Source organism: Furipterus horrens, unplaced genomic scaffold (assembly GCF_987537825.1).
Source record: "Furipterus horrens unplaced genomic scaffold, mFurHor1.1.pri manual_scaffold_2, whole genome shotgun sequence".
In the NCBI taxonomy this organism is placed as follows: Eukaryota; Metazoa; Chordata; class Mammalia; order Chiroptera; family Furipteridae; genus Furipterus; species Furipterus horrens.
Window position 1 is genome coordinate 145401778 of NW_028327172.1, and position 25133 is coordinate 145426910.

Below are 25133 nucleotides of genomic sequence, written 5' to 3' on the forward strand. Positions count from 1 at the left end.
ATGACAGCTGGCAAGTAATTTTTGAAATTTCAGTATACAAATTTTATCAGGCTGCTTCTCATTCATTGATTTCAGAAACTTTCTCCATCTTATGCAAATAAACCACACCTCATTAATAATCTGTATTTCCATGAAGAAAAGGCAAACTAGAATATCCTAAGTGGTAAAGATATAGATAGAGATATGGTAATGTATTATAAGCTCAGTAATATAATTAGTTTTTAACGTTTGTCTCTCACCCCTCTCACCCACACCCTGAACCTCAGAAGAGTGCATATTCCCTGAATCATCACAGGGACTGTGATTTCTGTTGTATTGCATTATTTCTAAGTGACTGGTCTCTATGGTTATGTGTTAAGTGAATTAGTTAATGATTTATGCTTCATAATTATAGATCACAAAACATAACATTAGATATATTTTAACTAGGAATACTTAATAATCAGAGAATATTTAATAGTTGTGCTCTGCATGACAAATGTTACCTGATTGACCAGACCCAATTACTCAGTAATTGCCAGCCCAGAGACAACTTCAAGATGATTTTATGAGAAGAAACTTTATTGCTCATCAGCTCACAAGGAGCACACTGGGGACTGCTCCCAGAGCAGTGTGTCCCTGGACTTGGATTCGTCTGTCCTCAGGAAAATTATGTATAAATGTTATGGTGATCTTGACATAACATGTGTAGGTGGGAATATGCCTGTGACTCAGCAGTTACCAAATATGCCTACACACATATTCATGTTCAAAAACAGCAGGAAATCTCCACTCCTGGGAGGAGATTTTACTATTACAATAAGGATGTGATGAGAAAAGTTTATGAGGAGGTCAGTAGTGGGTTCTGCAGGCCACTATGGCCAGCCCTGGGCGTTTTGAGCCAGATTAGCTACTCCAGTCTTTCTACAAATCATCCCTGGGTTTCCTTTAAAGACAGGTCTGGCAATTGTCAAAGTTAGGGATGGGATAGGTATATAAGTAAGTTTAACTAATTAAGTGTCAGCTCTTCTGTTAAACTTTTAGCAAATCCCAGGATGTGGTTAGCATACCTCCTAACAATTTGGGTGATCTAAGTGGGTTTCAGATTAACCTACGCCAAGATATGAATTCTAAATAAAAGGTAGTCCATGTTAGGTGACCTGCAAAACTCTCCACATATAATAAGTTACACAGTGAATCATAGAGGAGAAATAGTCCCTGAGCTTACGTCTCCCCTAGCCTTCTTCTCCAGTTCTCTTCTAGGCTTCACAGAAGGCTTGACACTTTGTACTTGGTGGTAAGACATAGTTCTTATATGTCATATCCTACTCTATGGCTTATGGTAAAACTCTGAGTTCAGTTTTTCAAATTTTATTTTTTTGTATTTAAGTGGAAAATACTCTAATGTAGAAAATGTGTTTCTCTTGTGGGTGTCTGGTTCTCAAAATTTAAAGCCAAGTTTTAAAGACCATTGTGTCTGAACTATTTTAAAGACCAGTTTTACAAATAAAGCCATACACCAATTTCTTCTTTCTCTGCACATTCCATGATCCCTAAGGCAAAGACTGCTTCTGGCTTAGGTTGGTGAAGATCATTCATAAGCAAGTGCAAAAGAAAAAAAGCACATGAACATATTTGAAAATATTCTCTCACTTTATACAGTCAATGAAGCTATAGAAAGTCTAGAAAACTTATGGTGGTGTGGGAATATGTAGGGAAGTTCTCATTGTGTAGTCCAGTCTTAGATAAGGTCTAACCATGTGTTTTTTAATCATGCAACTGCAACAATAAAAGCTAAATAAGGTGATATTTCAAAATAGTCTACTTTTTTATTTTTTGTTCACACTTAATGGACTAATGTTTCTACCTGAGAATCTGGAGTTGACTCTGTGGTCTAACACAAAGATTACATTTTGTTTTTTACTTTCTTTTGTGGGAGAGTAATAGCATTCCATATAGCTGGTTTATTCAACACTGTTATATGACTTAGAAAAAGTCATCCCTTTTTTCTCAGGCTAGGCATATTCAGCCATGGCTTTGGCAGAGGTCTCAGTGAATTCTCCCTTCACCCTGCTCAGCAGGGACCAACTAAGTGCACCTGGCATAACTTCTTTCTAGGATTGAAATCAAGGCATACATAAATATATGTTGTTCCCAATTATAATCCAGTGAAATAATGAAATAAAATGCATTCAGTGTTAATATTATCAGTTGCAATTTGCATGTTCTTTTGAGATTGGAGTTGGATGAAATTTGGTTTTTCTTTAACTTATGCAATGAAAAGAATATTTAGTAGAAAAAATTATTTTATATTTTGGGAAAAGAGCCAATCTTGTAAAACACACACACACACACACACACACACACACACAAAGAAAAGTAAAACGAAAAGGAAAATGAGTTTATATCCATTCATTCTCCAGGAAGTACTTGGGAACTTGGGGAAAACATTAATCCTTCTCAGCTGAGAATTAAAAAAAAATATTACTTGCTTATGACTGAATCAAGACATTTGAATCACCCCAGCATCTGAGCTTTTGTAGATAATTCAGATTTAAATATGTTTAGAATATTGTAGGTTTGGAAATAATTGTATAAGGAATCCTCCCAGTTTGTAATTTCATATGATTTCAGAATCCTCTACTCTGACCTCAACAATCAGTTTAATTGGCCAAGTCATTTAGCCAAGCAATTTTATCATAGTATGTAAATTGGTTCATAGCTAAGTAACATAACTTTTATGATTATTTTGTCTCAAAGAAAAAGCTTTTGTTTGACCCAATTTATTCCATTTTTTACTGTGAGAGACAAGGAGAGCAATGTTATGAGTCCTCGGTCCTCTAATTCATTTTATTTGACTAACTGCTCATTTAGTGGTTCAATAAGGCTTAACACTAAGATTTATTAGGAATATGAAATCCTCCCATTGGGCAACATTACGATCTCCATTCTGGATTGTTCATGCGGAATGACGTGGAGTGGAGCATGTGTGCATATGCTAGGTTAGCTGTTTCTAGTGGTGCTCATAGAAACCTTAGGGAAGTTTCCTCGAGCTGTGGATCAAGGGCCACTGAAAATTTATACGCATGTAAAATATATTTAAATGCATATTCTGAAACATTTAGATCAAAAACTCAGGAACTAAAGCTGGGATTGTATTTTAAATATAATTTCGGGGCGGGTCTACAACTCCATGTTTAGGGTACTCCGTGGCAGAAAGTAGGGAAGATCTACGGCTGAAAGATGCAAAGTGGCTTTCCTACCCCCTAATGTCTATGTTAATCAGAGTAGACTCATTTTTCTCTAAATTCAGTGACTAATTTAAAAAATTGTACAAAATGTTTCAGGACAAACAAAGAAATTAAAAAATATATTCTAAGGTAATTGTATTTAAAAATAATATATAATTTGTGTGCTATAAAGTAAATACTACAATTGAGAGTTTGGGAGAAAACTCTTTACTCTGAGTGATTCTAAAAGACATATAATTTCAAAGCACCCTCTCCATTGCCTCATTCACTGTATAATACCCAACCTCTTTTCTTAAACCTTTTGGCCTGCATGTCCTCTTCTCTAGTTCTAATCAAAATGATCCATGTCTTTCTGCTGGCTCCAAACAAAAGTACCAATATCTTGGTTATCTGGATAAGACAGATATTTTAAAACATTCTGGAAATTAGAGTTTGATTACAGATCGTTGAGAAACCATTTGAATATGAATCATCTCATTCAAAATGCTGATTAGATGGAACACAGTTTCTTAAGTATTTTTCTTTTTATGTGTAACACTGATCATTATCTTTCAGGTGGAAATGAGTTATGGTCCTCCTTGTGGCAAATACACCTCCATTCCTAAATATATTATAATTTGTACTGACTTGACAGCACAAACCAAAAATCATATAGATAATGCAAATTGTCTCTTTGACATAACTGTGCATATAATAATGCATCTAAGTGCTGGGTATAAATGTGGATGAAAGCTTCAGTGAAACTAAAAATATTTTAATGCTTTCTGCTCTGCAAGAGTAACAATTTTCAAAGCTTTAGTCTCTTATCCTTAAATACCAGAATTATTGCTTTCTGAGAACCATTTCTGGTAAGATAAGTCAATATTTTATAGGCCAATTTAGATGCCTTATTACTCTTCCAACATAATTTCTAAAAGATTCATTTTTATAAATCTTGAATAATGGTTAAATACCAGCCTTTAGAAACAATTTTGCTGAAATAAAAATAAAAATGCAGTCAAAGTCTAAATCAACTGTTGTAATTTTATCTCAACTCTTTTAAAACCTGTGGGTGGGAAGTGGCATCTGTCAGTGTTGCCGCAGGAATGATTGTGAAGTATAATTGTATCTCTAAAACATAAGAAAAATTGCTTTTATTTTTAGACCGTCCTTGAGTTAAGCACCTATTCTTTATATTTGCATATATACTAATAATTTGTTTTGATTAAGTGAATTAAATCTCTTTAATTTTAATTTTATTACAGTGTATGTTAGCTTAACAGGTAATTTAAAAACTAAACTATAGTGGCTTGAAAACATGAACGTTAAGAGAAATCAATGCTGAAAATAATGCTTGTAAACCATATCTAAAATAAAGTGCTTGAAATAAGCCAGGCTGCATAAGACAAATACCGTATTATCTCACCTAATACAGGAAACTAATGAACAAAACAAACAACGGAGCAAAACAGAACCAGAGGCATGTAAACAAGGAACAGACTGGCAGTGATCAGAGGGAAGGAGGGAGGGGGGAAAGCAGGAAAAGAAAGGGAAGGGCCTAATCAAGGAACTAGTATAGACTGTCTCCCAGGTGAACGAGGCTGTCGCAAGAGGGAAGGAGAGTGCAGGTTCACCTTCCTGCAGACATGGGGCGCAGAAAGTCAAAACGGAAGCCTCCCCCAAAGAAGAAGATGACAGGCGCTCTAGAGACCCAGTTTACCTGCCCATTCTGCAACCATGAGAAATCTTGTGATGTGAAAATGGACCGTGCCCGTAACACCGGAGTCATCTCTTGTACCGTTGTACCGTGTGCCTAGAGGAATTCCAGACACCCATTACATATCTGTCAGAACCAGTGGACGTGTATAGCGATTGGATAGACGCTTGCGAGGCAGCCAATCAGTAGCAATGCAGAAGACCCACCCCCTTGGCAGCCCTGCTGCCATGGACCAGCCCACTGGGTACCATTCCAGAGACATTCCTGAGGTCCAGGGTGTGTGTCCAGGGCCCTCACAGCCTTCTGTGTGTGTGTGTGTGTGTGTGTGTGTGTGTGTGTGTTTGTGGAGTGGATGTGAGTGTGAATGTGTGGCTACAAGTGTGGCCATGGGGGTGTGCTAATGGGCAGGGGTTGGAGTTGTGGGGTTGCTGGGCTCTGGGAGCCTGAACTGCCTCCCTTGAGTCTAAGCCTTTGACTTGTTCCCTCTTTTGGCCCCTGACCCCTCTGGCTCTAGGGACCTGGCTTCTTGGAGGGCCAATGTCTTAACATCCTGGGTGAGGGCAAGCCCTGCAGAGACAGCCTCAGGACCCTCCAGCCTTCTTGCCCATTTGAACTGGACTGCCTGTCCTCCTCTGCCTTCCAAGGACTGTGGCCTGCGATTCAAAGCCACAGGCCCCTCAGTGGGGCCCTTGCAGGGTGGCACTGGTTCATGTTTTTATAATTGCTTTTATAGAGGATGAAGGAGCTGGGTTGGGACAGCTGCTGGTCATGAGCCCGTAAATAAAGCAGCTGATGCAAAAAAAAAAAAAAGGAACTAGTATAAATGACCCATGGATGTGGACAACTAAATGGGGATTGACTGTGGGAGAGGGTGGAGGTGGGCGGGACGGGAGAGAGCCAAGGGAGAAAAAAATGGGACAATTCTAATAGAAAAATGATAAAAAACATATATATATAACTTGAAAAAAAATAATGTACTTAAGTAGAATATCTGCTATTCAGGGTAAAACTTTAAGAATATATTTCTAACATGGTGTATGATTTTATGTTATGTTACCAAAAATCATTGTTTAATAATGAAATAATAACTTTTATATCATGGTTACAATTACATTCAGAATTAAAAATTTATTTTCACTATACAAAGTTTTTAAATTTGCTTTTTTTTGTAACCACATTGAAATGAAGTAAATGCACTTATATTCCAACTCCTGCACAGAATTGTTATACAAAATCTGGATTAAAAACTCATTTTTTTAACTAGGAAAAGATAAATTAGATTTAATTCCTCTATTAAGACAAGGACTTGAAAATACTAACATACTGTATCATAAATGAGTCATTTTAACAACATCAGTGTGATCTTCTGATATAGTGATTTAGCAGATACATCAATTACTTAAATCAAAGGACTTTATAGCCTAGAATATGCAGAGGTAGTATTGACTAGGCACACAATTTGTTTACATTAAGCATGTATTTCCTGAGCACCTACTCTTGAGAATAGAAAGCTTAATGAAACAACAACAACAGCAACAACAAATCCATCATAGGCACAAACAACAGCATGGTGATTGCCAGAGGTAAGGGAGCTGAAAGGAGATAGAAGAAGGTAAAGGGGGGATAAATAATGATGGAAGGAAATTTAACAATACAGTATACAAATGATGTGTTACAGTATTGTACATCTGAAACTATATAATTTTATTAACCAATGTCACTCCAATAAATTCAGTAAAAAATAAAATAAATGAATGAAAAATAAATAAATAAATAGATAAATAAATAAACAGAAAGCTTGATCAGACATGGAACCAGCACATACATGAATAGATGTGTAGTGAGTGCCCAGTGATGTGCTACTTGATGAATGCCCACCGTGGAGGGTCAGATAATCATTAATCAGTTCTACATGTCTATCTTGGTTGTATATTTGTCTTTAATATATCTAAAAGGATTCTGTCTTTGGATTCTTTTTGGATAATACAAATAAACTAAAGTAATAAATACTATGGGTAAAGATCATATACCGATTCCCTTATGAATATATTAACTTTCTTATTTTTCAAAAATCCTTTTATTTTACCACGAAAGAAGAAATCCATTTTTATCATAGTAAAATGTTTAAATATAGATAAGATAAAAAATATCAACCATAGTTCTCCCACCATGATAAAAGCATTGTGAATTTGTGCATATATATTTTTCATGCAAATAGGTTCATAGCAACCACATTGTTTTCTAATCCACTTTTATTTTAAGATTTTGTTTATTTATTTTTAAAAAGAGGAAAAGGAAGGGAGAAAAAGAGGGAAAGAAACATGAGTGTGTGGTTGCCTCTCACACACCTTCAACTGCAGACCTGGCTCGCAAGCTACACATGTGCCCTGACTGGGAATCGAACTAGTGGCCCTTTGATTCTCAGGTCAGCATTCAATCCATTGAGCCACACCAGCCAGGGCCACTTTTATTTTACATATAATGTATATACAACCATTTGCTGATACTTTTTAATGAGTCAATAGTATTCTACTAAATGATGCACCATAATTCACTAATTCAGTTCCTCACTCTGCGATGTATGAGCTGCCTTTTATTATTCAGAAATTTAATTGGTATTCACTGAATAATATACAATGTTGTACACATTATAGATTATATCCTAAGAGTAAAGCATACAGAGTAGATTTTTATGTTAATTAATATTTATATTATAAAACATTTGATTTATTATTTTAAGTTACCCTCTAAAATGTACCATTTTTGCAAACAGTACATATGATGGTGTCTATTTAAAAAAAAATATTTATTTGTTTGTTTATTTATTTATTTATTTTTAGAGAGAAGGAAAAGGAGAAAGAGAGGGAAAGAAACATCACTGTGTGGTTGTCTCTCACTCACACCCCCAACTGGGGACCTGATGTGCAACCTAGTCATGTGCCCTGACTGGGAATTGAACCAGCGACACTTGGCTCATAGGCCAACGCTCAATCCACTGAGCCACAGCAGCCAGGGCTGATGGTGTCTATTTTTTGTATGCTTGACAAACACTGAGTGTTTAATTATCTTTTTATATTTTCCAATTTCAATGGTTAAAGTAGTAGCTCACTGTATAATTTTCATTAATACTAAGGAAGTTAACTTGCTTTTTTCTCTGTGCCTTGTTCAGGTGTATTTCCCTATGTGTGTATGTGTGTGGGAGGGTATATGTGTATTTCTATTTGTGTTCTTTTGCTTGGTTTTCAGTTTCTAGTGATTGTTGTTGTTGTTTCCTTCTTGTTGAATTATAAGATATTTTAAAACATTGAGGGAGTTTTTAAAGTCTGTTTTGAATGTTGCAAAGATATTCCCCCTTTTTTATCAGCTTTTTGTTATTATTTATCATTATTTTCACATCTCAAAATTCTTAGGTTGTATTAGTTATGTATGCCAGCTGTATTCTTTATAGATTTTTGTTATTATTTTTCCCAGAGTGATATCTTCCCCAGGTTAATTGAATTATAAATGAAATATAACATTTTGTAAGTTTAAGGTATACAATATAATGATTTGGCATATGTATATATTGTAAAAGAATTACTACAATAAGGTTATTTAACACCTCTATCACCTCACATACTTAGTTTTTGTTCATGCATGCGCGTGTGTGTGTGTGTATGTGTGTGTATGGTGAGAACACATAAGATTGACCCTCTTAGCAACTTTCAAGTAATCAATATTGTTAACTATAGTCATTAGGGTGTATATTATATAGAAATTATTCATCTGATAAATATTTCTTCCATTTTCTCAACCCTCTGCCCCTGGCAACCACCATTCTTCTATCAGTTTCTATAGTTGTTTTTATAGATTCCATATATAAGTGAGATTGTACAGTATTTGTCTTTCTGTGTTTGACACATTTCACTAAGAATAATACCCTCAATTTTCATTAATTTTGTTGCAAATGGCAGGGGTTTCTGTTTTATAGTTGAATAATATTCACATATATGTGATTCTATATACATATGTGTGTGTGTGTGTGTGTGTGTGTGTGTGTGTGTGTAGTTTGTCTGGAAAAAGTCCAGCCATTGTTAATATAAAGAGAATGGTTTGTGAGACATCAGTGTAACCTGGCAGCCAAGGAAAGTGGACTGGAATGTACATGCATAAACAATGATGACTTCACTGTACTTGTAGTGGGAGCCATGGATGCCATTGAGTGAGCATGTGTACTGTCTGGCCGTCACATTCAAAATGAGCAAGTAGAGCAATGAATCTGCAACAGATTTTGTATTAAACTTGATCATTCCTCTGTGGAAACTATTTGGAAGACTCAGAAGACTTTCAGGGATAATGCAATGAGTGCAGTGCAAATAAAAGTGTGGCACAAGCACCTCAAAGATGGTTGAGAACTTGTGAAGACTGATCCACATTCTGGAAGGCCTGCAATAAGCAAAACACCTCAGAATGTTGAACTCAGCCCCACTAAAGCCCAGATTTAGCGCCCTGCTACTTCTGGCTTTTCCAAAACTAAAATAATCTTTGAAAGGGAAGAGATTTTAAACTGTTAATGAGATTTGGGAAAATACAACAGGGATATTGATGGTGATTGGGAGAACTGTATAAGGTCCCAAGGTATTTACTTTGAAGGGAACTGAGCTGTCATTGCCCTATGTACAGTGTTTCTTGTATCTTCTTCAATAAATACCTCTATTTTTCATATTACATGACTGGATACTTTCTGGACAGACCATTTTATATATATATATATATATATATATATATATATATATATATATATATATAAAATCACATTTTCTTTATCCACTTATTCACTGATGGAGATGTTTGTTCTTTGTATGTCTTGGCTATTGTAAATAATGATGTAATGAACGTGGATGGAGGTGCAGATGTCTTTTTTAGATGCTGATTTCACTTTCTTCAGATATATGCCCAGAAGTGGGATTGCTGGCTCATGTGGAAGTATTTTGAAGAACATTCACACTGTTTTCATAGTGACTGTACCAAGTTACATTCCCACAAATAGTGCACAAGAGTTTTCTTTTCTCTACCTCGTCCCCAATATTTATGTTATTATTTAATAGTAGTCATTGTAATAAGTATAAGGTGATATTTCACTATGTTTTTAATTTTCAGTTCCCTGATGATTACTGATATTAAACACAATTTCATGTATCTGTTGGCCATTTGAATATCTACTTTGGAAAAATGTTTATTTAAGTCCTTTGCTCATTATTACTTAAATTATTATTTTTTTGATATTGAGTTTTAGGAGTTCCTTATTTAGTTTAAATATTAAACCCATATCAGAAATACAGCCTTTAAATATTTTCTCTTTTTGTATAAGTCGCCCTTTAATTTTGTTGCTATTTCCTTTCATTGTGAAGAAACTATTTTAGTATGATGTAGATTCACTTTTTTATTTTTGATTTTGTTGCTTGAGCTTTTGGTGTCACATTCAAACAATCATTACCAAGATCAATATCAAGGAGATTTTTCCTTTATGTTTACTTCTAGTTTTATAGACTCAGTTCTTATGTTCATGTCTTTATTCATTTAGAGTTAATATTTGTGAGTGGTATGAGATAAGGATCTGACTCCATTCTTTTGTATATGAATACTCAGTTTTCACAACACCATATATTAAAAAGACTGTTCTTCCCCCATTGAGTATACTTGGCTCCTTTGTCAAATATTAGTTGACCATATACACATGGGTTTATTTCTGAGCTCTGCATTCTGTTTCATAGACCTCTGTTTCCTTTTTTATGCCAATACCATACTGCTTTGATTGCTATCATTTTGTAATAGGGTAGGAAATCAGGAAGTATGATGCCTCCAGCTTTGTTCTTTTTCAAGATTGCTTTAGCTCTTTGGGGTCTCTTGTTTTTCTATATAATTTTAGGATTGATTTTCCTATTTCTGTTAATGCCATTGGAATTTTGAAAGGGGTTGCATTGACTCTGTGGACTTCTTTGGTTAGTATGGACATTATAACAATATAATTCTTCCAGTGTGAATCCACGTGACTATGTTCATCAACCTACCTTACTAGCTGCTGTTACATGGGCATGTCTCCCTTCAGTAACAATCATCTCCATCTGTGGGATTAACACTGCCATCTTCAAGAACCAATTTTTCTTTTAGTATATTAAAACTAAAGGAAGCTAAAATAAGTATTTAGTGTTACTTTTAGTCTAAGTCTTCTTTGATTCTTCTCCAACTCTAATTTGATGCATTGTTTTTGAAGAGTGTTCTCAGCTTCTGGGCACCCATTTCTTTTAAGTTTGGATTGATGGATCTTTCTATTAAAAGCCATTACAGATTTGGAGGTAATGACCTTGAACCCAGACGTTTGGCCATCATTCTCTAATTCCTTCTCAGATTGGTTCTGATTTGGGAACCAAGGGGTCTGCCTAAAGGCTGCAGTGTAGAGCAGAGTTCATTGCCTGTATTAGTTTGTTATGACTACTGTAACAAACCTTCACAAACTTGGTGGCTGTAAACAACAGAAATTAATTTTCTCCCAGTTCTCGAAGCCAAAAGTCTGAAATCAGTATCACTACCAAAATCAAGATATTGGTGGGGCTATCCCCCCCTCTGAAGACTCTAAGTGAGAATCTGTGTCTTGTCTCTTCAACTTTCTAGTGATTATCTCATTCCTTGGTTTGTGGTCAAATTAGACTACTCTCTGCCTCCATGGCCACATTTCCTCTTTTGTCTTTGTCAAATATCCCTCTGTCTCACTCTTATAAGAACACTCATGATTCTATTTAGCATCCTTCTGAATCACTCAGGTTAATCATTCAATCTGAAATTGTCAATGTAATCACATCTATGCAGGCATTGCCAAATAAGGTAACAGATTTTACAAGTTGCAGGGATTCAAACCTGACATCTAGGGGGCTGGTATTTAGCCTACTATTGTGACCAAATCCTAAAGTAAAATAACACCAGATTGAACCCAGATCCAGCAATTAGCTGTGTGGACTTAGGTGATGGCGTAAACTGTCTGCATTTTAGTTTTGTCATCTGAAAAATGGGCAAAAGAGTATATATTTAATACAGTTACTGTTAGCCATGAGTAAAAAAATACATGCAAAACAGTCATCATAATGCAACTTTAAATGTATAGGTCTTATAGTGTGGCTAAGGTTGGAAGGGTATGTGGGATAAAATTGCAAAACCTGAAGCACTATGCTAAGGAGTTTAATGTGGCAGTTGGCAAGGGTGTAAGGTGGTGGTGGTGGCTAATGGGGCACATAGGAATCATTTCAGGTTTTTTATACAAATAAATCAGAAGATAACACAAGTGATTAAAATTAAATTTGGTATATCAGTATAGACAGGGTTGAGAAACAAAGCTGGAGAAAAAATAGTTGAAATAAGTGAAGGGTTTTCATTGATATGAACTAGAGAGAAATAGTAGCTCTGAAAAGTAAAGACCATCTATGTCTACCCTGGTCCATAAGCTCCAGATCAACAGGCAATACCATAATTTTCACCATTTATCGTGAAGGATTGCTTCTCTAAAGTACTAAAGAAGAATTTTCTGCTGTTTGTAACATACACTCACCCCCAACACACTATGAATTATTATCAGGCATAAAGGGAAAAGGATGGGTCTCTAAAAGGGAATAGAGAAATTTCCAAAAATAAAGTGTTCTTCTTATAAAAGATGAAAACAAGTTATCACTTTAGAGAAAAAGTAAAAGTAACTTTTGTTTCTGAGGTTGGAATCATATATTTTTTTATGTATTTTTAAAAATATTTTATTTATTTACTCATTTATTTAGAGAGAGGGGAAGGGAAGGGAAGGAGAGAAACATCAATATGTGGTTGCCTCTCGCATGACCCCAACTGGGGACCTGGCCCACAACCTAGGCATGTGCCTTGACTGGAATTGAACCGGCGACCTTTTGGTTCACAGACGGGCACTCAATCCACTGAGCCACATTAACTAGGGCAGCATCATATCTTCGATGGCAGTGAAAGATAGTGTAACAGAATATTAGTTCTAAATAGCAACCTTACTGAAGAAAACCACAAAATTAAGAAACTATATTTTAAATTTCTTTATGACTGCTGTTCTAAAAGACAGACTCTGTAAGTTCAATGTGTATGGTACTTAGGAGGGACAGTATGCTAGATAGCATTATTAATGAGAACTGTCTCTGCTCCTACTTTATGGTTTAAATCAAATATCATATAAACTTTCAGGAATAATTTATGTTCTTAGAGTCAGAGAATTTAGACAGCTGCATTAAAGTCATATTATTTTGTAAATAAATATCTTCTTAAAATGCAAACTACAAGCATCACATTTAAACAAAAACTTCACACCATAAAGAAATAGCAGTCTTCCAAAATGCATATTTCTATGCCTAATGAATGAAAGACAAAAAAAGTAGGAGATAATAAAGTATTATTTTCTGTTCTATTAAAGCTCACTGTTTATTTTTAATACTGACCCTCATGTAGACCTTATTAATTGTGTTTAATTTGTTTTAGTATCTCAAGTTAGTGAATTTCTCTTAAATACATAGAAGTTAAAAAACACCACTTTTATGGTAATCCTTGGTAATTGAAAATATTAAACTAAATTAATAATGTTTATAAGGAAGATTAAAATGCAAATTGAAATAGAATTAAAGCGAACAGTTGCAGGTGAAGAAATGTTTGCATTAGAATACAATGAAGAAGTTTAAATGCACATTACAGTAAGATATGCATTTAGCTAAGTAGGAAGACACTTTATAAAGCAATCTCAAAAAAAAAAAAAAAAAAGCATTTCAAAGCACTTTTCTTAGAGCTGGAATTTAGAAAAGACTTTTAAAAAAAGATTAAGTCCAGTGGATTATATGAGATTTATAGCCTAGTAGGAGAAAGAAAATAAACCCAGATGGGTATATACAGAAAAAAACTGATGAAATTAATGCTAAATAACTGAAAAGTGAGGACAGCCATAAAGGATATTAGTGAAACAAATATAATTCTAAAGTCAGAAAAAGTTTCCTTAAATCTCAACCTCCCCTCTCCTCCATCATATAGCTTACTTGACAAACATTCTAAAGTGTAATGATACCATTTCCCTCCTGTCACCTTGATCACATTATTTATTAGCCAAGAAGAGTAGTTTTGCCTTAGTGATCAAGGGTAATAAGCAGATTAGACTAAAAATCATTTCTGTATAGGTTTGTTTATATTTTTGTCCTGTTTTAAAGATCATATAATCTAAAGATGAAATGGAAAATTGTAGTCAGGGTTAATCTAGTGAAGAACATAAGATAACTTATCTTTTCATGCACCAGTGGATACATATCTCTCAACGTAGTGTTTATTTTTAAAGTACCTAAAAAAATATATGAAATGTATTTATTAAAAACATGCATGGTTTGCATATATTAGATACCAGTACAGATATGCTTACCAATTCATAATATATGCATTAAAGAAAGATATTATGTTAATTCAATTATTTCTTCTTTAAAAATTTTTCTCTAGAGACTTTAGGTGATTGATTTATCAGTAGTAACCTTTAAATAGAATAAAAATAAATTATATCTATTTTTATACTTAAAACCTACCTTTAATTTGCATATTTCAAAGAACAATTACTGCAACAGTTAAATGAATGCTATTAATGAAAGTTGGGGGAAATGTCAAGTTTATACATAAATTCTGATATTTAAGTAGGTACATGTTTCCAGCAAGTCCTCTTTGCACAAAACTAGCATGGAGGTCTCATACGTGAACAGTGGTGGATTTCATATAATAAAGCATTCTAGAAATGAAAGCAGTCCTAGTCGAGTGTTTCTTATGTGATAGACTGGGGGTGGATGCCTTTCATGCATAATCATGTTAAGTTCTCCCAGTGAACTTTCGGGGGTGGTATAATTATCCCTGTTTTACAAGTGAGCAAACCAAAGTTTAGCAATGCTTGCCTATGAGCATCCCATTTAGTAATCCTGAGAGCTGGAAACTGTACGTAAATCCAAATTTCACAGATGCTAATGTCCATGCTCTTAAACACTATCCTACCTCGTCAAATGAATCTCTCTCTTACCTAAAAGCAAAGCATTTAAAAGATTTGACATGCGTTGATTGCAGTTTTATGCTGCGGGAGTTGGAGAAACAGAAAACTGCTGCTCTATAAATAATTCTGAAGAAAAAGAAGAAAAGAAAGATGACAGGCTAGTGAAGGCAACCAGGAGAGAGAACCATAACCAAGAAGTGTTCAAAGCCCCAAACGATTCTTGCCTTCCTTCTTTCTTAATGTGCAAGACCCAGATTTTGTTGATATAAGCCAATCAAGGTGATCTCACATTGCTTTGCCAGGGATTGCTGTAGCTTAGTGGTTCCTAAGCACGTTATCAAAATCACCTGGAGAGCTTGTTAAGACTCGAATCTTAGGCTCATTCCAGAGTTTTTGATTAATTAGGTCTGGGGAGGGGAGGTGGACCCTAGAATTTACATTAAAAAAAAAGAACAAGTTCCTAGGTAATGCTGATGCTGCTGGTTTGGAAACCACACTTTGGGGACCTGTTTGTTTAGTCAGGACCTGTTCCTCAAAATTGGCAGTGCATTGGATTTACTTGGAAATACTGATAAAACATACTGAAATTCAGGCCCTATCCAGATAACCCCCAAACACAAGCTCCAGGTGCTATTTTTGCTCTGATTCTCATACAGGAATGACTCTGAGAAGTGGACTTCTAACCTGAGCAACATTTTCGCCTTTATCAACTTCTTGGGTATGTGATCTCATGACTGGGCTCTTTTTTAATACCTTTCCCTCCCTACAAACATAAGTATTTTCTCTTCTAGAATCACAGTCCTTTTAAGTTTCTAATTCTTTGTTGTTCTGAAATGCTTTATCATTTGTAACTTGGTAAACTGGGAGTCTGACTTTCCCACTTAAGTGTTTTATGTGAGGAACAAGCAGGTTTGGCATGATTTTTTTCAGTAGAGAAAAATATAGAGGTCTTCATCATCTTGTGGACAAATCTTCCAGAAATTATTTAAGATTACTTGGAGCTGTTATTGATTCCCCCCACCTCAATATTTTAGCATTGACAGGAATTGGCTTTAAACATATGCTCAATATAAAGACCTGGCTGATATTTGGAAAGACCCAGGATTATAATGTCACAATAAATTACAGTAGGTTTATAAAGGATGCAGTTAATTACCTTACTGGTTACTTGTGTATTGATTTATTGAATTGATTCTTTAAATAAAATAACACTTTGAAAGTGAGTGAATGAGTTACTAGTTAAATTATATCTTGTTTTTTTCTTTATGAAGATAGTTGTGAAAAATTAGTTTAAAATCTGTTATGAGCACACGATATAATTTTACTGAAAAAAATGGTTTAGTTTTGTGTTTTCTTGAGGCTCTGAATTATATTATTGTTTATAGTTTTCTGTTCATTTTCTAAAGTTAGTGATTCTGTGGAACTTACAGAATGAATTTAGTGATCATGTTTTATCTGTGGCCTCATTTAGTGTCTTTTCTTTTGGTCTTATTATTATTTTGTGTGTGTAACACTTAATTTATGATGTTGTACTATATCATAATATTTCTTTTTGTACCTAGCAGTACATTTTGAACAAGTTGATACTTAAGTAATATAAACATTATTTTAAGGAAATGCAAGCAATATTAATGATCTCATTAGAAATGTACTAGTTCTGCGAACTTTGTTTCAATTAGACTAATTTATTATTTACTTAAAATTGTTTTTATGAAGTAATTCTATTTTTTATTATTATTCAGCTAAGATAATTAAAAATAATTTATAAAATTTTACAATTATAAGATTAAAGCGAAAGAATATATTGATGATATTTTCTTTAAGCAACTAAAAATGTTTAGATATTTTATTTGTGGCATCACATCACAAGTAATACAGATTGTGGAATAATAATGTTTGGGTTTAGGTTGTAGGTTTTTAAATTGTATCATCATTCCTATTTTTTGTAATTGTCTATATATACCTAGTCAAATTTTTATAAGACTGTCATGACTACATATATGGCTTCATAAATGTGCAAACTATATTCAAAAGATCATTTATATTCCTATGAAATGTTACTTTAGAAGGCATGTTAAAATGCAATTTAAGAGATATTTTTGCACAGAGAAAGACAAATACCATATGAATTCATTTATATGTGGGATATAAAAACAAAATAAATGAGGGCTGGGGTTATGGGTGAAAACAGGGAAGGAATTACAAAAAAAAAGTGACAAGGATGTGAAGTACAGAATAGACAATATAGTTAATATTTTAATAACTGTATATGGTGTCAGATGGGTATTAGACTTATGTGGTAGATCACTTCATAAGTTATATAAATGTCTAATCACCATGTTGTACATCTGAAACTAATATAAATTCTATGGCAACTATAAGGAGAAAAATATATATTTTTAAATAACACATTTTGTTGTTTTCTGATCATCAGTCCCTATATTAAAATAAAAATTTTAAATGGAGAAAAGGACTTCTGCATACCTGTTATGAAAAATATTTTAAGCAAGTAATAAAAGGAGATGCAAGAATTTTAAAATTTTGGAATATATATAAGATAATTTTAAAAAATTATGTATCATTTAAAAAGAATATAGTAACCATAGCAAAAAGGTACAATGTTATCTGGACACAGAAGTGGGAAATTGATAGTGCACTAAATAAAGAAAACATAATGTGGTAAAAGTAATTATTGAGCTTCTTTAAATAGCTACACCAAATTTCACCAAGCAGTAATAATATTGTGGTTATAGCCATCATAGAAAAATAACAAACATTAGTTTTATAATATAAAAACTTAATAACTCAGAGCCTGTGGTTGGCAGGGAAATATTTGATTTCCAGATTCAGTGCCTTGGTGATGGAAGATTGATAGTACCTCAAACAGAAATGAAGGTCTCTTGAGAAAAAGATGCTTTGCAAGATAACAGATAAGTAATACAAGAAAGAAAAATGATATCTAAGGAGAACAGTCCATTATATTGAGTAATGATGATTATCAAAGGAGTGTGTTCCCTGCGACCACTAGAATCATTGATGGCAAAGGAGTAAAGCAATCACTTAGCTGTAAGAGAACAATGTGACTACAGAACCTGAGAGGGTGTCCTCTTTTAGTGTAGCAGGACTAGAGAAGGGAAAGAAAAGCTCCATTTACAATAGCATAAAAAAACTTGTAGGGATAAATTTAATCAAGGATGTGAAAGACCTGTACCTGGAAAATTATAAGACAATGAAGAAAGAAACTGAAGAAGATACAAATATGTAGAAGCATACACTGTGTTCATGGATGAAAAGAACTAAATTATTAAAATGTCCATACTATCCAAAGCAATCTATAGATTCAGTGTGATTCCAATCAAGATACTAATGGCGTATTTCACAGAATTAGTACAAATATTCCAAAAATGTATGTGAAACCATACAAGACCTCCAACAGCCACAGAATCTTGAGAAAGAAAAAGATGAAGGAATCACACTACCTGATATCAAACCATACTACAGGGCCATTGTAATCAAAACAGCATGGTACTGGCATAAAAGGAGATATATAGATCAATGGAACAGAATAGAAAGCCCAGAAATAAACCCACACCTTTACAGTCTATTAGCATTTGACCAAAGAGGCAAAGACATACTATGGGGTAAAGATAGCCTATTAAATAAATGGCATTGAATGAAATAGACAGATACATGAAAAAACAAAAACAAACAAAAAAAAAAACCCAGACCACCTTCTTACTACACAAGTATAAACTCAAATTAAAGAATTAAGGTTAGGGTCAAAACCATAAAAATCCTAGAAGAAAACACAGGCAGTAAAATCTCAAACATTTCTCATAACAATATTTTTTCTGATACATCCCCTCAGGCAAGGAAAACAACAACAAAAATATACAAATACATCTACATCAAACTAAAAAGTATTTGCATAGCAAAGGAAACCATCAACAAAATTAGAAAACAACAACACTGAATGGCAGAACATAGTCACCAATATATCTTATGAGTTAATATCCAAAATTTATAAAGAATCTATAAAACTTTACACCCCCCAAAAATCCAATTAAAAATGGGCAAAGGACCTGAATAGACACTTCTCCAAAGAAGACATATAGATGGTTAATAGATTGAAAAGATGCTCAATATCACTAGTCATTAGAGAAACACAAATTAAAACCACAATAAAATATCACCTCACACCTGTCAGAATGGCCATTATCAACAGATCAACAAACAACAAGTGCTGGTGAGGATGTGGAGAAAAAGGGGACCCTTGTGTAAATTGGTGCTGACACTATGGAAAGCAGTTTGGAGATACCGTAAAAAATTAAAAACAGATGATATCACCCAATACAGGAAACTAAAGAGCAACACAAACAAACGAACTAAATAGGCAAAGACTAGAATAGTAGTCAGTAGGGGGGAGGGGGGAGGGAGAGAAGGGGGATAAGTAAGGGAAGGGTCTAGTCAAGGAACGTGTATGAATGACTCATGGACATGGACAAAGGGGAGGGATATGATTGTGGGAGAGGGGATGGGCTGGGAGGGGGGAGCAATGGGGGAAAAATGGGAAAACTGTAATTGAATAACCAAAAAATAAAATTAAAAAGAAATTAAAAACAGAACTTCCTTATGATCCAGTGATTCCACATCTGGGAATTTATCTGAGGAAACTCAAAACACTAATTCAAAACAATATATGCACCCCTATGTTTATTGCAGTATCATTTATTATAGCCAAAATTTGGAAGCAGCCTAAGTGTCCATCAATAGATGAGTAGATAAAAAAGCTGTGGTACATTTATGCAATGGAATACTGATAAGCCTTAAAAAGAGTGAAAAGGAAATCATACCTTTTGCAGCAGGATGGATTAGACCTGGAGAGTATTTATTATCCTAAATGAAATGAGCCAGTCAGACCAATACCTTATGGTTTCATTTATATGTGGAATCTAATGAACAAAATAAACAAACAAAATAAGAAACAGACTCACGGATGCAGATAACAGACTGACAGCTCTCAAAGGGAAAGGGGTTTTGGAGTTTGGGTAAAATGGGTGAAAGAATTAAGCAAAAACATCTCATAGACACAGACAACAGTATACTTCATAATAGAGAGAAAGGGGGGTGGGGACAGGTAGAAAAAGGTAAAGGGGATAAATAGTAACAGAATGATACTTGACTTTGAGTGGTGAACACACAGTACAATATACAGATGAAATATTATAGAACTGTACACTTGGAAACTGTATAATTTTATTAAACAATGTCACCTCAATAAATTAAAAATAATTTTTAAAGGGAAAGAAAAGCACACAGTATCTTGGTAGAGAGGCTGAGATGCTGGGAATTATAGGTGGCTGAGAGATTAAGAAGTGAACATTTATCCTCTGTAGAGGAATATATCATTGAGCACCTCAAATGCCTTGCCTATTTCTAGGTACAACGTATCAAAACAAAAGAAAATTCTAGAATTCTATACTCAGGAAAATATATTTCAAAAATAAAGACTCAATAAAGACATTTGCAGATGAATTAAGAGAAATTTTTACCTGCAGACTCACACTAAAGGAAATAAAGGAAACTTTAGAGCTAAAGGAAGATAATTCTAAATAGAAAAAACTAATAAGAGCTCAAAGATAAATATATGAATTAGTCTAAATGGCTATTGACTATATAAAATAATCATGTTTATGGCCTTCATATATATAAATAATATATTGATTAAAGTACACAAAATAGCCCTGGCTGGTGTGGCTCTGTGGATTGAGTGCCAGCCTGCAAACCAAAGGGTTGCTGGTTCAATTCCCAGTCAGGGCACATACCTGGGGTGCAGGTCAGGTTCCCAGTTTGGGGCACATGACAAGCAACCACACATTGATGTTTCGCTCCCTCTCTTTCTCTTTCCCTTACCCTCTTGCTAAAAATAAATAAATAAAATATTTAAAAAATACACAAAATAAATAGCACTAAAAGCAGACATAATAGGCACTTCCAGAATAGCATGGCTAGTACCTCTGAAAATCTGCTTCCTCATTAAAACAGGCAAAAATTATCAATTTTTTTCAGAACTCTAGAAATTAAATAAAGGCTAGCAACAATCCAGGAAAGGTTTTAAAAATTCTGTTTCTTTCATACTTGTTCTAACCCCACACTAATCTGTCCATAATCTCCATGATCAACTTGAAAACCATGAAATAGCCTTGTAATTTCTGTTGCTTTGAAAACAAGCCATTTAGTAGATACTGGAGGGGCAGAAAGTGTTTAAATCTCCCTAAAAGCTCAATCTCCAGATATCTATCATTATTTGAGTGGCAGATCACTGAAAAAGCTTTATTCTCAGGGTTGTCCTTATTTGACCTGAATCACAGCTATGCAAACAGCTCTATTCTCAAGGAAGTTGTTGGAAATAATCATGTGCTATCATTTGAACTTACCTGAGACCATTACAAATTGTGGCACACAAGAATCTGATCAAATTTTCATAAAAGAAACCTGGGGAATGAGGTCTATAAGGGGCTCTGATATGATTCACAGTATTCCTGGGAACCTAGAAGACCATTGAACATGCACAAAGCTGTGGATACCCAGAAAATACCTGAGAAGACCCTGCACAAAGAGGAAATGAAAACAAAGGGAGATAAACGGCTTACTAGAGTATTGTAAGCATGCCCCACAACATACAGGGAGCCCCTCAGTAAAAGCTGGACAGTGTATTCCAAGAAATTACTGTCCAATCATTAGGTGCCCACAAATCTTACCAGGCTGTGGCTGCACACACCAGTGAATAAAGATTATAGAAAACTAGTCCATAATTCTTTTTAAATAATTTTTAATTGTTATTCTATTAAGTTGTCCCAGTTTTTCACCCTTTGCCTTCCTCCACACATCCCAACAGTAGATTTCCACACTGTTGTCTATGTCTATGGGTCATTCATACATGTTCTTTGTCTACTCACTTCCCCTTCTTTCCACCATTATCCCCCTCCCCTCTCTGATCTGGTCACTTTCAATCTGTTCTATGTTTCCATGTCTATGGTTCTATTCTGTTTGTTAGTTTGTTTTATTCATGAGATTCCTCTTACAGGTGGGATCATATGGTATTTGTCTTTTACCAACTGGCTTATTTCACTAAGCATAATATTCTCCAGTTCCATCCATGCTGTCACAAAAGGTAGAAGTTATATTTAAAATACCAACAAAGCCCTGGCCAGGTTGGCTGTTTGTTGGAGCATTGTCTCATATACCAAAAAGTTGAGGGCTCAGTCCCTGGTCAGGGTACTTACCTAGGTTACAGGTTCAATACCAAGCTGGGGTGCATATGAAAGGCAACCGGTCAAAGTTTCTCTCTCACTTCAATGTCTCTTTCTTTCTTCCTCTTCCCTTTCCTCTCTCTCTAAAATCAATGGAACATATCCTTGGGTGAGGATTAAAAAAAAAAAAAAAAAAAAAGACAGCAAACAGACGCAGCAACAAAACCTGGGAGGAGGAGTTATGATTTCCTGAGTTCAAGAAAGTCAGTCTGGCTTTCACACAGGAAAAGAGGCAGTCAAAAGAAACTTTCTCTTAGGAAGCCTAGACATTGAGCTTACTAGACAAAGACTTTACATCAGCTACTATAAATATTATCAAAGAACTAAAATAAACCATGCCTAAAAAAAGGAAGTAACATACAGATGCCTTACCAAATATGGCATATCAATAATATAAAAATTACTGAGGGGAATCAAATAGAAATTCTGGAGTTGAAAAGCTTAATAGCTAAAATGGAAAGTTCACTAGAAGGGAACAACAGTGATACATGTATGATGTAAATGAAATACAATTGGATGATTAGTTGGAAATGCAAGGTGAAAAACAAAGGACATCTAAAGAGACCATTAGTTTTTAAGTTTAAAATCTGGGATGGCAGAATTCCAATTAGAAACTTTCTGTAGAAACAGAAGGTAACCATTTTGTTTTTGAATTTTTTTAGTTTAAGACAATTTGCAGACTTCCCAAATAGGTGTCCTTTATCTCTTTAACTTGGTCTTAACATCTTTTTTCCTTAGGATTTTTTTAAAGCTATAATTGACATATAACATTGTGTAAGTTTAAAGTCTACAATATAGTGATTCTATATATGTGTATATGTCAAAATGATTACTATAGTAAGGTTCCATAACATTCATCATTAAGATCTTTTATTGTCTGGCTAAGGCTTCTTATTTTGGCCTCCTCATCAGCTCACTCTCCTATCGATCCAACAAATCATTTAATTCCCCAAGTGAGACTATTTTATGGCACAGTGCCTTCATTCAACAACCTCCTAAATCATCCCTGCAAATTAGGTGAAAGTCAACTCTCCTGGGCAACTTTCCCTGATCCCTCTCTCCAGTCTAATTATTCTTTGAGTATTCTCTGTATTACAGCATATGTCGTGGAATATCATCAATATTAATTTGCTTGTTTTGCTTCTGCTTGATATTATAAGCATCTCAAGAGAAAGGGGCTGACTACTTTGACTATTTTAGTCAATGTCTACCATAGTGCTGATCTCATGCCAGGTGGCTATGAGAGAAGAGGGATGCCATGAATGATGAGAAAAGATAAGACAAGAAAGTTAAAACATTTAATACTTGGACCAAAGGAAGCGAGTCCTCAGAAGATAAAGATAAGCTTAAGACAAAGCCAATGGAGAATGGCGACAATAATAAAATTTTGAGGATAAAATTAATTCTCTTTTTTAAGCTTCTATAGATAGAACTTTAATGATTTTGTGGATTATTCCTTTATGTATTATATTCTTAATGTATATCCACTGATATAATATGTTTATTAACTTTGAATATAATTTACATGAGATGTATGCATTTTCTTATAAAAAAGAAAAAAATTACAAAAATATCTTGAGCTAGAATTTTTTGGGGGAAATTGTTAGGTTTAAAATTACATTTTCTCATGTTCTCCTAGAGATATAAATTTCTTGCTAAGGTTTACTTTTTAGTTTCTTTTAAATTAAATACAAAATTTTATAATGAAACACAGTCGTACTGTAAGGATGTCATGAACTCATGACATCTGGGAAAACTTTTAGCAAGTTAATTAGAAAACAAAGATTTTAAAAATTAAGTAACTTTTATTTATTTTATTTTATTATTACATTATTTAAAAATAAACTCTTAAATTCAATAATTTAATTTTTATCAACAAAATTTCTAAGACATGTAAATATAAACACCAAATAATTCCAGGCAATAGAAGCAGCCTATTTCAAAGCTTGGTATAAAATAAAGGCACATGGTAGGTTTTTTGTGAAATGGAAACATTACTGCTAAATTATCTTGGGCCAGACCCTTTTACTGTTCATGTTCAAATAAAAAAAAGTGTTCCCTTTTAACAGTACTTAACTGTTGTAGCTTGTACCATTTCCATTTAATTACTAGGACTGCCTTAATATATATTCCAGTTCTGACATTATGCACTCATTTTATTAGAAAAACATACAATCAGCCACAGAACACTGTAGTGGTATTTGTTTATATTTTAAAATACTTGCAATATGATCAAATCTTTTTTGTACAGTCAGAATTTAGATTGACCTTTCTATCACAGACTAGTGATGTTATAAATAACCAGTCATGGCTGATGAGCAAAGCTGTGGAATAATGTAAAGGTCAAAGAATGATAAGTCATGATCATACTTAACAAGTATACAAGGTATTAAAATACTGATACTGAACTCTGGTGGCAAAGCACAGAGAAATAATGACACAACATGAATTTCCTCATTGACATATGACTGTGAGGAGGTTAAGAACTAGAACCAACTCATCTGCCCTCAACAAATGTATATATCTGAAGGTCAGCTTCATAGATAGTTTTAGACATCATAGCTGGTACATACTCATGCTCTATTATTAATTTAATTTCTTGTTCAGTACAGAGTGGCTTTTTAAAAAATTTGGGGCAAAGGTGGAAGTATTAAAAATCTCAAGGTAGCATTGCCTGTAACATCTGAAAAGAATAATGAAACAGGGACCATTTTAGTTTTGAGTGTATAGTACACCTTCTCAATATTTTTTAGATCCCGGTAAAGGTTATTGAAGGAGTAAGAATCTGATTGGAAAACTTTGACTCATTTGCATACTTGTATTGTCATTTACATCTGACAACCTATTTTCTGTTT

At 34.1% G+C, this 25133-nt stretch overlaps 1 protein-coding gene and 1 pseudogene across 1 annotated transcript in view; both read left to right on the top strand.

Annotated features, from left to right (window-relative positions):
• Positions 1 to 25133, top strand: part of MALRD1 (MAM and LDL receptor class A domain containing 1) — a 622346-nt gene that overhangs the window by 209607 nt on the left and 387606 nt on the right.
• LOC150019673 (transcription elongation factor 1 homolog pseudogene) lies at positions 4826 to 5245 on the top strand (annotated as a pseudogene).